Source organism: Haemaphysalis longicornis, unplaced genomic scaffold (assembly GCF_048455015.1).
Source record: "Haemaphysalis longicornis isolate Haplotype H1 unplaced genomic scaffold, Haemaphysalis longicornis Haplotype H1 scaffold_4, whole genome shotgun sequence".
NCBI classification, from domain to species: Eukaryota; Metazoa; Arthropoda; class Arachnida; order Ixodida; family Ixodidae; genus Haemaphysalis; species Haemaphysalis longicornis.
The window spans coordinates 127,301,950-127,314,517 of record NW_027526361.1 but is presented as its reverse complement, the minus strand read 5'-3'; positions in this window follow the sequence as shown (position 1 = coordinate 127,314,517).

Below are 12,568 nucleotides of genomic sequence, written 5' to 3'. Positions count from 1 at the left end.
ACACAGCTGAAATCATCTACAGCACCTTCTAGACGCTTTTTGCAGTGAGACAGAACGTAACGGTTCCGGCGAACTTTACGCATCACATTTGAGAGTGCCTTCGCGGGTATAAGGCAATTACACGCTCTAGTGAGAGCGTGTGACTAATGGTGTTCTTAGTGCATCGGTTGCGATCGCTTTCTTCCGCTTTCGCTAATTAATGACCCAGTCGCAAAATAAAAATTATGGGAAAAATCCCGTGAATTATGTTCTGTTTTGCAGCACCCCTTTCGCATTCAGTGAAACGCAAAAGCATCGATATTGAGCGAGATGTCAGAGCGTAACTCCCTCTTTTTTGAGTGGTCCTCGAAAACATGGTCGTGTTTTGCCTTGACCAGAGAAAAAGAAGTTGAAGCACCCGTATCAAACCTGAAACACGGTAGACAATCTACGTTCACATATTTGTTCTGTTTACTAAGGATGGGCTACACTCATTTATGGCTGTTCGCGCAGTTGGACTTCCCTTGTGACGAACAAACTAAGGTCCGTCACGCTGACGTTTTTATTTTTAGTCAAAAAGGCCAATTATACGCGGTCTTTTAAAAATCCGCCGTGTATCTGCTCACTGTGCTGCGAATGCCGAAAGGCGAAGGTCTTCTGCCGATATCTTTGCCAATTAATTGCCTCTCTCCTCTCCCTCTCCCGCTCTTCACATTCCTTTTCGCTCAACCTACGATAAAAGCGGAGGACGTTGTGTAAAGTCCATTCAATGTTTTCGGCTCCGCGGCTTGAGAAATCTAATGGAACCTTTCGTCACGGTTACACTTGGCCCGACACCATGAGTGCTTTCTGTATTTTTGGCTTTACCTTTTGCTTTTTTCAACGCGTATTTTTTTTTTTTTTTTGCTGTCGCGAACATCAAGGACGCTTTTATTTCCAATTAAAAGTGTAGTGTGAGTACAACTTATGAATTGATGTTCTGCGTCAAGTATGCGTAGTGCTTTCTTTTTGCCCCCACATTTTTACAAGTGTGAAACATGTTTACACATACATCATATTTGTGAAATTTGTCAAATTTGTCAAAATTGTCAAACTTGCCAGCAGAAGGTGACGGCCTTATTAACAAACCAACAAATGCACCAATATGAGCGCCAAAATACCTATGCTTCTCCGAACGAAAAATTTCAATTTTCACTGTTCTGGGAGAAAATAACTGCTGGGCTGATAAGCTCTGAATTATGATTTAAGAATTCTCCACCATTCCTTCTTCCTCTGTTCAGTTGCCACGTTATATCGTCGAGTAGCCTTTACTGAAAGTGATTCAATAGGAAGCGGGCTTAAGCGACACCATGCTTTTCTCCGCATTCTTATCCCTTTCGGTCACGAAATATTATATTCACTGCAGAAAAAAATGTTCAGTCTCTCTAGAATACTTATTACGCAAATGCCGTCGTGTCTTCATACGGACACACCTTTACTCAATTCTGCTCTTGCCTATAAAAATAATAAATATCTTCGGACAGTTTTCAAACATGGGGGTGAAATAATAATTTCTGCACATGAACGATGTGTTTTTAGCCATTTCAAATGATTTACGCCACAGTAAAAGATAACTTAGGACGGCAACACACCGGAGCTCCCACAAAGCTTGGTGGCGTCCATTTTGAAGCGATGTTGATCAGTGCAGTTCCGCCATTACACATAACATGGTGCTACCTTTCACTTCCGTAGGTTTCGAACATCAACCGCGCCGTTCTACAGCATGAACTCTTTTCGTTTTAACCTGGAAAAGGACAAAGAAAGTCGCGTCTCCATATGGAGACGCGGTGACTGAAAGGGTTATAAAGACTGCTTCAATACTCCCCACGAATCTCTTGGTGAAATTGCCTTTATTCGGTTACAATATCAGCAGTAATTCTAAATACATTGCTATGAGCGTTGTCTTTTTGTATTTGAAAATTTGTGGGGAGCCCATGGGAACTCCAACGAACCGTTCTGGGTACAACTTTATGGTTACGCTGATCGAAGAACGTTTAATTTTCTTTTGCATGAGGTATGTTGACTGGATATCACTCCTTTCCTGGCTGACTTAAATATTCCGTGCAACGCTTTATTAACATTATAATCACACAGGACGCAAATGCTCCTTGTTTAGTAGAATGAACAGCGCAGGAGCTGGGTTCGTGTCTAATATTGGACGCTGAATGAGCAGATCACCTTGCTACGCAACCTTGGAACGACAAGTCGCCACACAAACAGCACAAGAAAACCCAGGCAGGTTGCTTCGCCTTTGCACACACACCTTAAAGACTCCTCGATAAATGCTTTATAGTTGCCGGGACACAGACAGAGCAGTGACCCAGCACGCAAAGTAGGATATCAAGGAAAGTGTAAGGAGCCTTCTTTTCCTATTTGTTTTAAAAGATGGCGTACTTTAGCACACCATCAAACGGTGCCGCTTGTGTTCGACGCACTCCCACCATGATCATTGCGTTCTCCAAACACGTTCCAAGCCTTCCGCTTTATCTTAGTTTCACCCAGTCAGAGAGGAAATTGAATCCGGGTCACCGCGCGGCCCGGTCGCTCCAGTGCACCTGCTTCTAGCGTTGTGGAGGTCGTGGCCCATGTCTGTAACATGGTGGTCGCTGGACCAAGCCCCAGCGATTTCGAACTCACTCTTCATTCCTTGCAAATAACGGAGAGTTTAATCGACAAAGAGTTTCTTCGAGCGTTGGAAGAGGCTAACTGCCCCCAAATTTCGCGCAGTTGGGTCGCTTCAAACGGGGTTTTCCTTTACACTTTTACCTAGGCTGGTAAGAGCCAACATATTGAAAAAAAATGACAAGATCAGAAAAAAACATTGCATTGTCGTAAACCTATTTGTTGTTCCAGGTCATACGCACATAGACTGAAGATGATTAATCTGTGCGTCAACTCCGGGAATTGTCCCGCTCTTAAAAGTCAAAAACAGCACTTCAGCAAACTCAAGGCTAAAGGTTCTTGTAGTGCACACTTCATTTTCTGGGAAGCTATCAAAAGAGCCAACCAACCGGTCATTTTGTTTTGTCCCGCCGTGGTGTGCAGACAGAATACCAGAAGGATAACGAAGAAACCATCAGACCTTTCTTTTCAAACTCCGTTTTGAAAACATTGTGGCTCTTCCAGTTACGCCTCCTCCTCAAGAGAAAGCAGCCCTCTTAACTATTAAATGTAATGATTAGCAGATTGGTCCGAAGCTTCCAATATTGCCAAATGACTTCGGGTGCACGCGATAACATCTTTATTGTCTGAGCAGGAAAAGTTCTTCGAACACTTCAATATGCTTACAGGATACACTGCGGTTGGGAGAGGTGGACATGGGCACACTACTCCGTGAACGTAAGCCAACATGTCAATTTCAACTGTGTTGCGTAGGTGAGCCAATTAGTCAGTTTTCTTTCTGCGTGTTCTCAAAAAATTCAGTGGAGAGTGAATCATGAGGCGCTGAGGTTTCACGCGAGATCCACAATTGCATGAAAATTTCTCTTACATCTTTATATGATAAGGGGGGATTTCTTTTAAATGACTCTTTCTTTCCATGGTACCTGATTGGTTGTGAGGCTCAGCTGCCAAACAAACACTATACTAAACGTTTATGGACGCGGTTTTCAATTCGAGGGCTCACTAGCCACTCAAGAGTGTGTCAGTCTGCGTATACCGACTACATGCCTGGAGGCTGTTTACACAGGAGGTTGAAAAAGCTACTAAATCTCCCACGTTGCTGTTATAGGTCATTAAAGCTGGAATTGTCGATAACATATGTGTTGCCAATCTGTATGGACGAGTACAAACTGGCTGCGTATCTGCTCCATTCGCTGCAAACTGCCTCTGCCACGTAATACACTCCTCTCTTTTTCCCTAACGGTGCTTCTTTCCGGTTCTATAAACACGGACGAGGTTTGCTGAAATTCATTCAATCTTCGCGCATTCCATTGCTCGTGTGCGATCAATTGTAAGCCCGTGTGATGGCTGAACCAGAAACGCCTCCGCAAGGTTCGGTGTTGGGCGTGAGCTCTTTTTGCATGATTCATATTTGGTGGTTTGGAAAGGCTTCGCATATATATATATATATATATATATATATATATATATATATATATATATATATATATATATATATATATAGTAAGGAAATGAGGGGCTCGTTGAGGATATACAGAAATATAGGTCGGCAGTCTACAATGCAAAAGGAGGCATAGGGGTGTGGTTAGGCTCTTTTCTTTTTCACTACGGTTAATTAGGTAAACTATTTTTTTAAATATACAGAAGAAAGAAAGAAAAACATGCGCCCAGAGTGGGGACCGAACTCACGCCTTTCGATTACATGTCGAATGCCTTACCAATTCGGCTATCTGGGCGACTGTGCTCTCCTTCACTTTCTGGGCTATTTATATTTACTAGAGGTGTATCTGACGCTTGAGGGTGGTAGCCAGCGCCACTCTGACTATACGGGGAGAAGGGGACCTTCTTTTTAACCCCCGGGGCGTGACTCGAACGTCTACAGCCTGTCATGAGCGGGTTACTGGCGGGAAGCCCTCTTATGCTACCTAGGCATCAAGGCTGCCATAAACCGAGACCCTCGCTAGGCTTTCGCAGAATAATATAGTAAGGAAATGAGGGGCTCGTTGAGGATATACAGAAATATAGGTCGGCAGTCTACAATGCCAAAGGAGGCATAGGGGTGTGGTTAGGCTCTTTTCTTTTTCACTACGGTTAATTAGGTAAACTATTTTTTTTAAATATACAGAAGAAAGAAAGAAAAACATGCGCCCAGAGTGGGGACCGAACCCACGCCTTTCGATTACATGTCGAATGCCTTACCAATTTGGCTATCTGGGCGACTGTGCTCTCCTTCACTTTCTGGGCTATTTATATTTACTAGAGGTGTATCTGACGCTTGAGGGTGGTAGCCAGCGCCACTCTGACTATACGGGGAGAAGGGGACCTTCTTTTTAACCCCCGGGGCGTGACTCGAACGTCTACAGCCTGTCATGAGCGGGTTACTGGCGGGAAGCCCTCTTATGCTACCTAGGCATCAAGGCTGCCAATTTCTTTTTTTCTTTCTTTTTTTCTTTCTTTCTTCTGTATATTTAAAAAAATAGTTTACCTAATTAACCGTAGTGAAAAAGAAAAGAGCCTAACCACACCCCTATGCCTCCTTTGGCATTGTAGACTGCCGACCTATATTTCTGTATATCCTCAACGAGCCCCTCATTTCCTTACTATATTATTCTGCGAAAGCCTAGCGAGGGTCTCGGTTTATGGCAGCATTGATGCCTAGGTAGCATAAGAGGGCTTCCCGCCAGTAACCCGCTCATGACAGGCTGTAGACGTTCGAGTCACGCCCCGGGGGTTAAAAAGAAGGTCCCCTTCTCCCCGTATAGTCAGAGTGGCGCTGGCTACCACCCTCAAGCGTCAGATACACCTCTAGTAAATATAAATAGCCCAGAAAGTGAAGGAGAGCACAGTCGCCCAGATAGCCGAATTGGTAAGGCATTCGACATGTAATCGAAAGGCGTGGGTTCGGTCCCCACTCTGGGCGCATGTTTTTCTTTCTTTCTTCTGTATATTTAAAAAAAATAGTTTACCTAATTAACCGTAGTGAAAAAGAAAAGAGCCTAACCACACCCCTATGCCTCCTTTGGCATTGTAGACTGCCGACCTATATTTCTGTATATATATATATATATATATATAGTTTTCGGCCGACCGGTAGTTCGCAAATTCCAGGCCGAGCAGCGGCTGCGTGAGCGAGCGCAGCAGGCCAGTGAAACATTTACGAGCTACATAGAGGACGTCGTCCTCGACCTCTGCAGGCGTGCAAATCCAGCTATGGCCGAAAGCGATAAGATCAAACACATTCTCAAGGGCATTGAGGACGATGCGTTTCAAATGCTGCTGAGCAAAAACCCGCAGACTATTAGCGACGTCGTGAACTGGTGTCAGAGCTATGACGAGCTCCGCAAGCAGCGCATTTTCACCCGCCAACACCCTTCGCTGGAGAACCGCAACGTGGGTCGCTGTCGGCATTGGCTGCTTCTCCTGACCTCTCAGCTCTTCTACCTCATATCGAGCAGTTTGTGGGAGAAGAGGTTTCGCGTCAGCTGTCCCTGCTTCCCTGTGCTCCAGAGCCCACTTCCATGTTGCCTCAGTCGGTCCAACGGGTGATCCGAGTGCATATTGCCGAGACGATCCCTTCCGTACGCCAGCCGCCAGTTGCGCCGGCATCCATTCTTTCACCAGTGGCTGCGCCGTTCGCACCTCCTGTCGCGTCGCCTATTGAACCATACGTCGAAGCCCCGCTCACCTACACTTCCGTCGCCACAAGACCGCCGCTAGCACCATTCCCTTCCTTTGTATGTCCGGCTGAGCAGCCAGCAGGGCCGTATCCTCGAATGGCGCCTCGGACCCCTAATCCATGGCGCACCCCCGACAACTGCCCAATCAGTGTCGCTTGTCGACTTCCGGGACATGTGGCACGTTTATGTCGCCATCGACCCAAACATCCCGTTGACGGCTACCAGTTCCCTGCCTATGAATTTCCACCACTTTTCGCTCCCGCTACTTCTAGCGCAACCCCCACTTCGTACTCAGCTGACCAGTCGACCTCGACGCCTTCAAGCCGCCTTTCCTTTACTCCGCGTCGCCGCTCCGCTTCCACCATGTGCCCACGTGCCAACCCCGCAGCTGAGGAAAACTAGCGGCCGCAGTTCCGGAGGCAACAACTGCGCCCACGTCAAACTGCTCAAGTCCTCCGTTTTCTCCTAACAATGTGATTGACGTTACCGTAGAAGGTGTTTCCGCATTCGCTCTTATCGATACTGGTGCCGCTGTGTCTGTAATACGTGAAAGTCTTTGTTGTTCCTACAGGAAAGTCACCACTCCGCTTTCTGGCCTCACCCTCCGCACCGCGAATGCTCACGACGTGAAACCATTGGCCACGTGCACCGCCCGAGTTACAATTGAGAAAAACATCTATATCATCCAGTTCATCGTTTTGGCCTCCTGTTCGCACGATATCATCCTCGGTTGGGACTTTTTGTCACGACATCACGCTATCATTCGGTGTGATCGCGCTGAGGTTGAAATTTTCCCGTTTGAGGACATCGCTATCCCCGAACGTACCGCCAAATTGATTGCCACCGATGATACCGACATTCCGCCCGGCACCTCAGTGCTTGTTTCCGTGTCTTGTGACTGTCTGTCGGACACCACCGTTTTCTTTACGGCGTCCACAATCTTCAGAGCCCGGAAATGTTTGCCGCTACCTTTCGCGGTCCTTGAAATTTGATCTGGTCTCGGTACAATCCTCGTTTCAAACCCGTCGTCATACCCCGCACCTTTACCAAAAATGTGGTGACGTTTATTGACTCCTGCGAACGGTCACGTCGTCAAGTCAGGAAGAGTCCGAGCGCACGTAGGACACCGGGGCTGAGGTTAGAGCTGTGCCAGCGCACACTTCGTCTCATTCCGAAAGCGCTGCATGGCACATAACCTTCTCGGAAGATTGTCCACCAACTGCTATGTCATGACAGGACATAGCCAGTGGAAAAGTGTCCATTTTCGAATGTTCAAATCCATCGCTAATATATATATATATATATATATATATATATATATATATATATATATATATATATATATATGCAAAGCCTTTCAAAACCACCAAATATGGAAGATACAAAAAGAGCTCACGCCCTTTTGTATGCCAAAGGGCCCATGCCATAGGAAGCTTAAGAGGGTTAAACGCTGGTCGACCACTCTTGACATGTCGTAGACACTCGAGTCACGGCCTTGGGAATAAAAAGAAGGTCCCCTTCACCCCGAGCAGTCCGAGTGGCACTGGCTACCGCCCCCAAGCACAGGAAACGAAAATACCTTAACCCAAATACCTTAGAAAGTGGAGGGGAAAGTCGCCCCGCCAGAAGCGTAGTGGTTATCGCACCAGACCGGTATTCTGGAGGTCGTGGGTTCGAATCCCACCTGGCGGGCATTTTTTCTCCCTTTTCTTTCCAAATTCTTTATCTGTTTCAGTGACGTACCTCATCCTCCCCCTTGCTTTCCTAGATTTTCGTGACTGCCAACTCTTATTTATGTCTTATTTTCAACGAGCCCCTCATTTCCTATTCTGATTCGCTATATGCATAGCGAGGGCCTCTCTTCTGGCAGTCTTGGTGCCATAGAAAGCTTAAGAAGGTTCAACGCTGGTCGACCACTCTTGACATGTCGTAGACACTCGAGTCCCGGCCCGGGGGTTAAAAAGAAGGTCCCCTTCACCCCGGGTTGTCCGAGTGGCGCTGGCTACCGCCCACAAGCATAAGAAACAAAAATACCTTAACATAAATACCGTAGAAAGTGGAGGGGCAAATCGCCCCGCCGGTAGCGTAGTGGTCATCGCACCAGACCGGTATTCTGGAGGTCGTGGGGTCGCATCCCACCTGGCGGGCATTTTTTCTCCATTTCCCTTCCAAATTCTTTATCTGTTTCAGTGACGTACCTCATCCTCCCCCTTGCTTTGCTAGATTTTCGTGACTGCCAACTCTTATTTATGTCTTATTTTCAACGAGCCCCTCATTTCCTATTCGTCTATCTTACATAGACGAATGTGCTTGTGACTTTGTGACAGCATTTTTTCATGACAGGCATTCGTAACGAAAGCCAGAAGACACTCGAAGATTTTAGAGATGTACCTAGGCCTTGTTGCTCCCCCGTGAACGAACTCCGAACACATCATGAGTGCACCTTTTTCAACATCTCAAAAATGGACAGATGATGGCAAGAGGCAAGAATGGATTCTCTGGCTAAAAGGACCAACGACGTGGTTGGCTCGAACACCGTATGAATTGCTAACATTGGTTGTGCCAAGAGGGACTTCATAGACTGCATCTTTACTAAAAATGTTTCTCCTGAATGAACTGCATTATTTTTTTTCTTTTTCGGGGGGGGTGCGGGGAGTTAAGGTTGGTGAACATTTACACACCGCCATTTTGAATTATGGGGCTAACCAACTAACTGAAACTAACAACTGACTGAAACTATCAAGGCGCCCTCCCCAACAAAAATTCCCTGACCTATCTGCACTTTGAGGGGGGCGCTTGCTCAATATTGTAGGGTATATATATATATATATATATATATATATATATATATATATATATATATATATATGTATATATTGCCGCTAACCATGCATTGGGTTTGTTTATTTATGTTTTACTTTCACCACCCGGCTGCGCCGGTCTGTGTTATCTGTGTACCAAGGGAAGCACGTGTTCCATTTTTTCTTTCTATGTCGCATGGGTTATCTCTTGTGATAGGGAGAGCGTTCCGAACTAACGTGAACAGCCTAGCATAATCTTCTTTGTTCTGGATGTAAATCGACGGTTCGAGAAACAGCCGCGCCTAAAGATAAAAAGCCTGCATAGCAGACGCCGCGGCATTCCATTCCACTGTCCGACGCCCACCGAAGCACGTTATACTGTACTTTTTTAGTTGTTAGGGGGCACAAGTTCACACCAATAAACGTGCTTTTCCTTCAAGAGGACTGCCTCATCTTTGGCTTCGTGACAATATATATATATATATATATATATATATATATATATATATATATATATATATATATATATATATATATATATATAGTCAGGAAAGACAGAAATAAGAATTGGCAGTCAAGAAGACCACAGAAAGCAAAGCGGAGAATGTGGTAGGTCATTGAAACAGTAGAATAATGTGGAAAGACAGCAAGAAAGTGGAGAAAAAATGCCCGCCGGGTCGTATCCGAACCCACGATCTCCACAATACGCTACTGGTGCGATGACCACTACGCTACAGGCTGCGACAGGAGTGCGTATACGGCGTGAGACCTGCGACCAAGACAAAAGTTCCACAGCAGCCACTTCACCACTTTGACCGGGCCGGAAACCACAAACGGCTTGAACGCCCTGACCGTAAAGGCTCGGGGCCCTCGAGAACCGTACACGTTCACGTGAGTTTGAGGGATTCTCCCAAAATCTACGCATCCTCTTGTCCAGAAAACAGGCCAGATGAAAATACTGCCGTAAGCGTGATGACATCCGTGATTAACAAGGCGACTAGAAGTGTTTGGAAATCGAGGATATCTGGAGAACGTAGTACCGCGACGGTGTACGCCGCACAGAGTGTAGACATTCAAAGTTACAACCATCATTTCGGTTACAAATTCAACCCATCAATGAAGCTACATCTGAAGTCAACGCCCGCACTGACCTACAGGAAAAGATTTTACTGTGACTCATCACCTTGCATGCTCATCACGAAGAAAGACAGACAGAAAGCGAGAAGAAAGGCGAAGTCAAGACGAAAGGGAAGAGCTAAAATTAAACGGGTCAATTTGAGCACCTGATGGACACGAATGGCAAACTGACTGGACAATCACCGCTCGTACGAACTCTTGTGGGGTGGGAAGATGTTGAAACTTTCGATAACGACAAGATGAAGATGGCGCTGAGCTCAGCGGACGCATAGACGAAGCAGAGGAGACGAATAGGCGAGGGGACGAGATGGCTGCATGAAAGGCGGTTCCCTGTACATTGTGTAAATATATTTGTTTTTTATTGAAGTCTGTCTCCTGCTTTGCCTCCCCAGACGTCCTTCCACATGGGGCCGAAACCCAGGAAGAAGTCACTGTGCGATTCGGAGTCGTCCAGATTTTCGCCTATTAAAAGGAGGACCCCTCGATGGCAACAACGTGCCACTGTGACAGACAGAACGACGGTGGTGCTTCCAAAACTCAACCGACGAGACGGGCAGACAGAACAACGACGACATCTTACCTCCGACGATTTCCTTCTATGGGCAGCGATTTCTAACAATGGCGAGAAGAGTGCCGTAGCGCACCGCGGAACAAAAGACGTGCTTCGTCTGTACAACGATCTGAGTTTTCATACACTCTTAGGAAAAAAGGACTAAAAGTTCGTCCTTTCGGGGACTAACTGCCTCTGCCACAACCATTAGTCCCTTTGGGGACTAACTGCGAGGGGACGAACGGTTAGTCCCCCACCCGGATGGTCCGTTCCGATACTCCCCAAGGGCGAACTGCGTAGAGTGCAGAAAAAAGAAAAAAACCCCGGCAGGGATCGAACCCCTGACGCCCGGAAATATACACAAGGAAACCGACGCGCTAACCGCTAGACCACGCCGCCGGGTGGTAGCTGCGGTAGATAATATTCAAGTGTACAGCGTGTAGTTCTGTGCATAACGCAACAGATCCATTGCAACTGGTGCCCGAATTTCTATCTGTGCAAGCGAACGTGACCGCGTTTCGCGCCTTGCACTTAGCGCTTTGCTAGGTTTAGGGACTATTGCTCAGTTCGATTCGAAGTAGAGCCTCACAACCATAGTTTCTCTCGTAAATAACAATCAACTCGTCGTCGCCTAGTTGAGATAGGTAGCTGGGCGATCGGACGACTCATTTGTTTCCGCACAACTTAGCGCAAGCTAAGTGCTTTCTTAGTGTTCGATACATGTTAAGTGCTCTATGTAACGTATGTAAAGGTGTCGTCTGTGTGAGTGTCAGAATAAGGAAACATGCCATATTTTCCTGCAATTGCGAAAGCGAATTCGGTGTTGCTTAGCCTGAATTCTTCAAATTCGCGTCGCTAGACGATTGCGATTGGGAAATGCAAGCGCGTTTTACAGCAGTTGCAGCATTGTCATAGCTTTGGTGCCCAAGGCAATTATGTACCGAGTGTAAAAGATAACTTCGAGACGCTTACCTGTAGCTAGCATTTTTGTTTTGAAGTTGTCATCAGCAACATGCGTTTTTTCTCGTCTGTTAAATATATACATATTCATTACGCTCAGGAATACACTTTTGCTATTGTCACTAATTTTTGCGTTACTGTTAAGGCGCTTGAAAGCTTTCATTGGCCGTTATTACCTTGCATGAATCGTATGCAACACAGCGTATCAACATAACCTCGCCGAGAAACGTATGGCAATCACGCTTCGCCGCTCCTTGCCATTACCCGCCGCTCTACTAACCCTAGGCGATTTTCTTATAACTAACATCAATATTTTCTCCCGTGGCACCATCTAAAGCACCCAGTGACTGCAATGGCTTGTGTTTTGGAAATATAAAACTGTTCGCAGACATATGCGCGAAAGGGCAACGACGACGCCATTAGGGGATTAACGACGCAGCAAAGAGACTAACTGCATACGTTTCGTCTTCCCGTTACTCCTTATAGATCGGCGGGTACGAACAGTTAGTCCACATATATGCACACGGCACGTGCTCTGCCGCAGATACTCCCCTTGAAGATGAACGGTCGCCCGCGAAGACTAACGGCTGTATTTTAGTCCCTATTTTAGTCCTTTTTGCCCAAGAGTGTATGTATGGAATGCACGTTCAGAAACTGAAGATAAATAGGGAAACAGAGAAGACATTCGCTGGAGAATGATGCAGAGACGGAAAAGCAACTATGGGGTTCACCGTAATGACAAGGGATGTATGTGATGTGTTTCAGGAATTTATGCGCCAGTTACGAAGAACAGAATTTATATT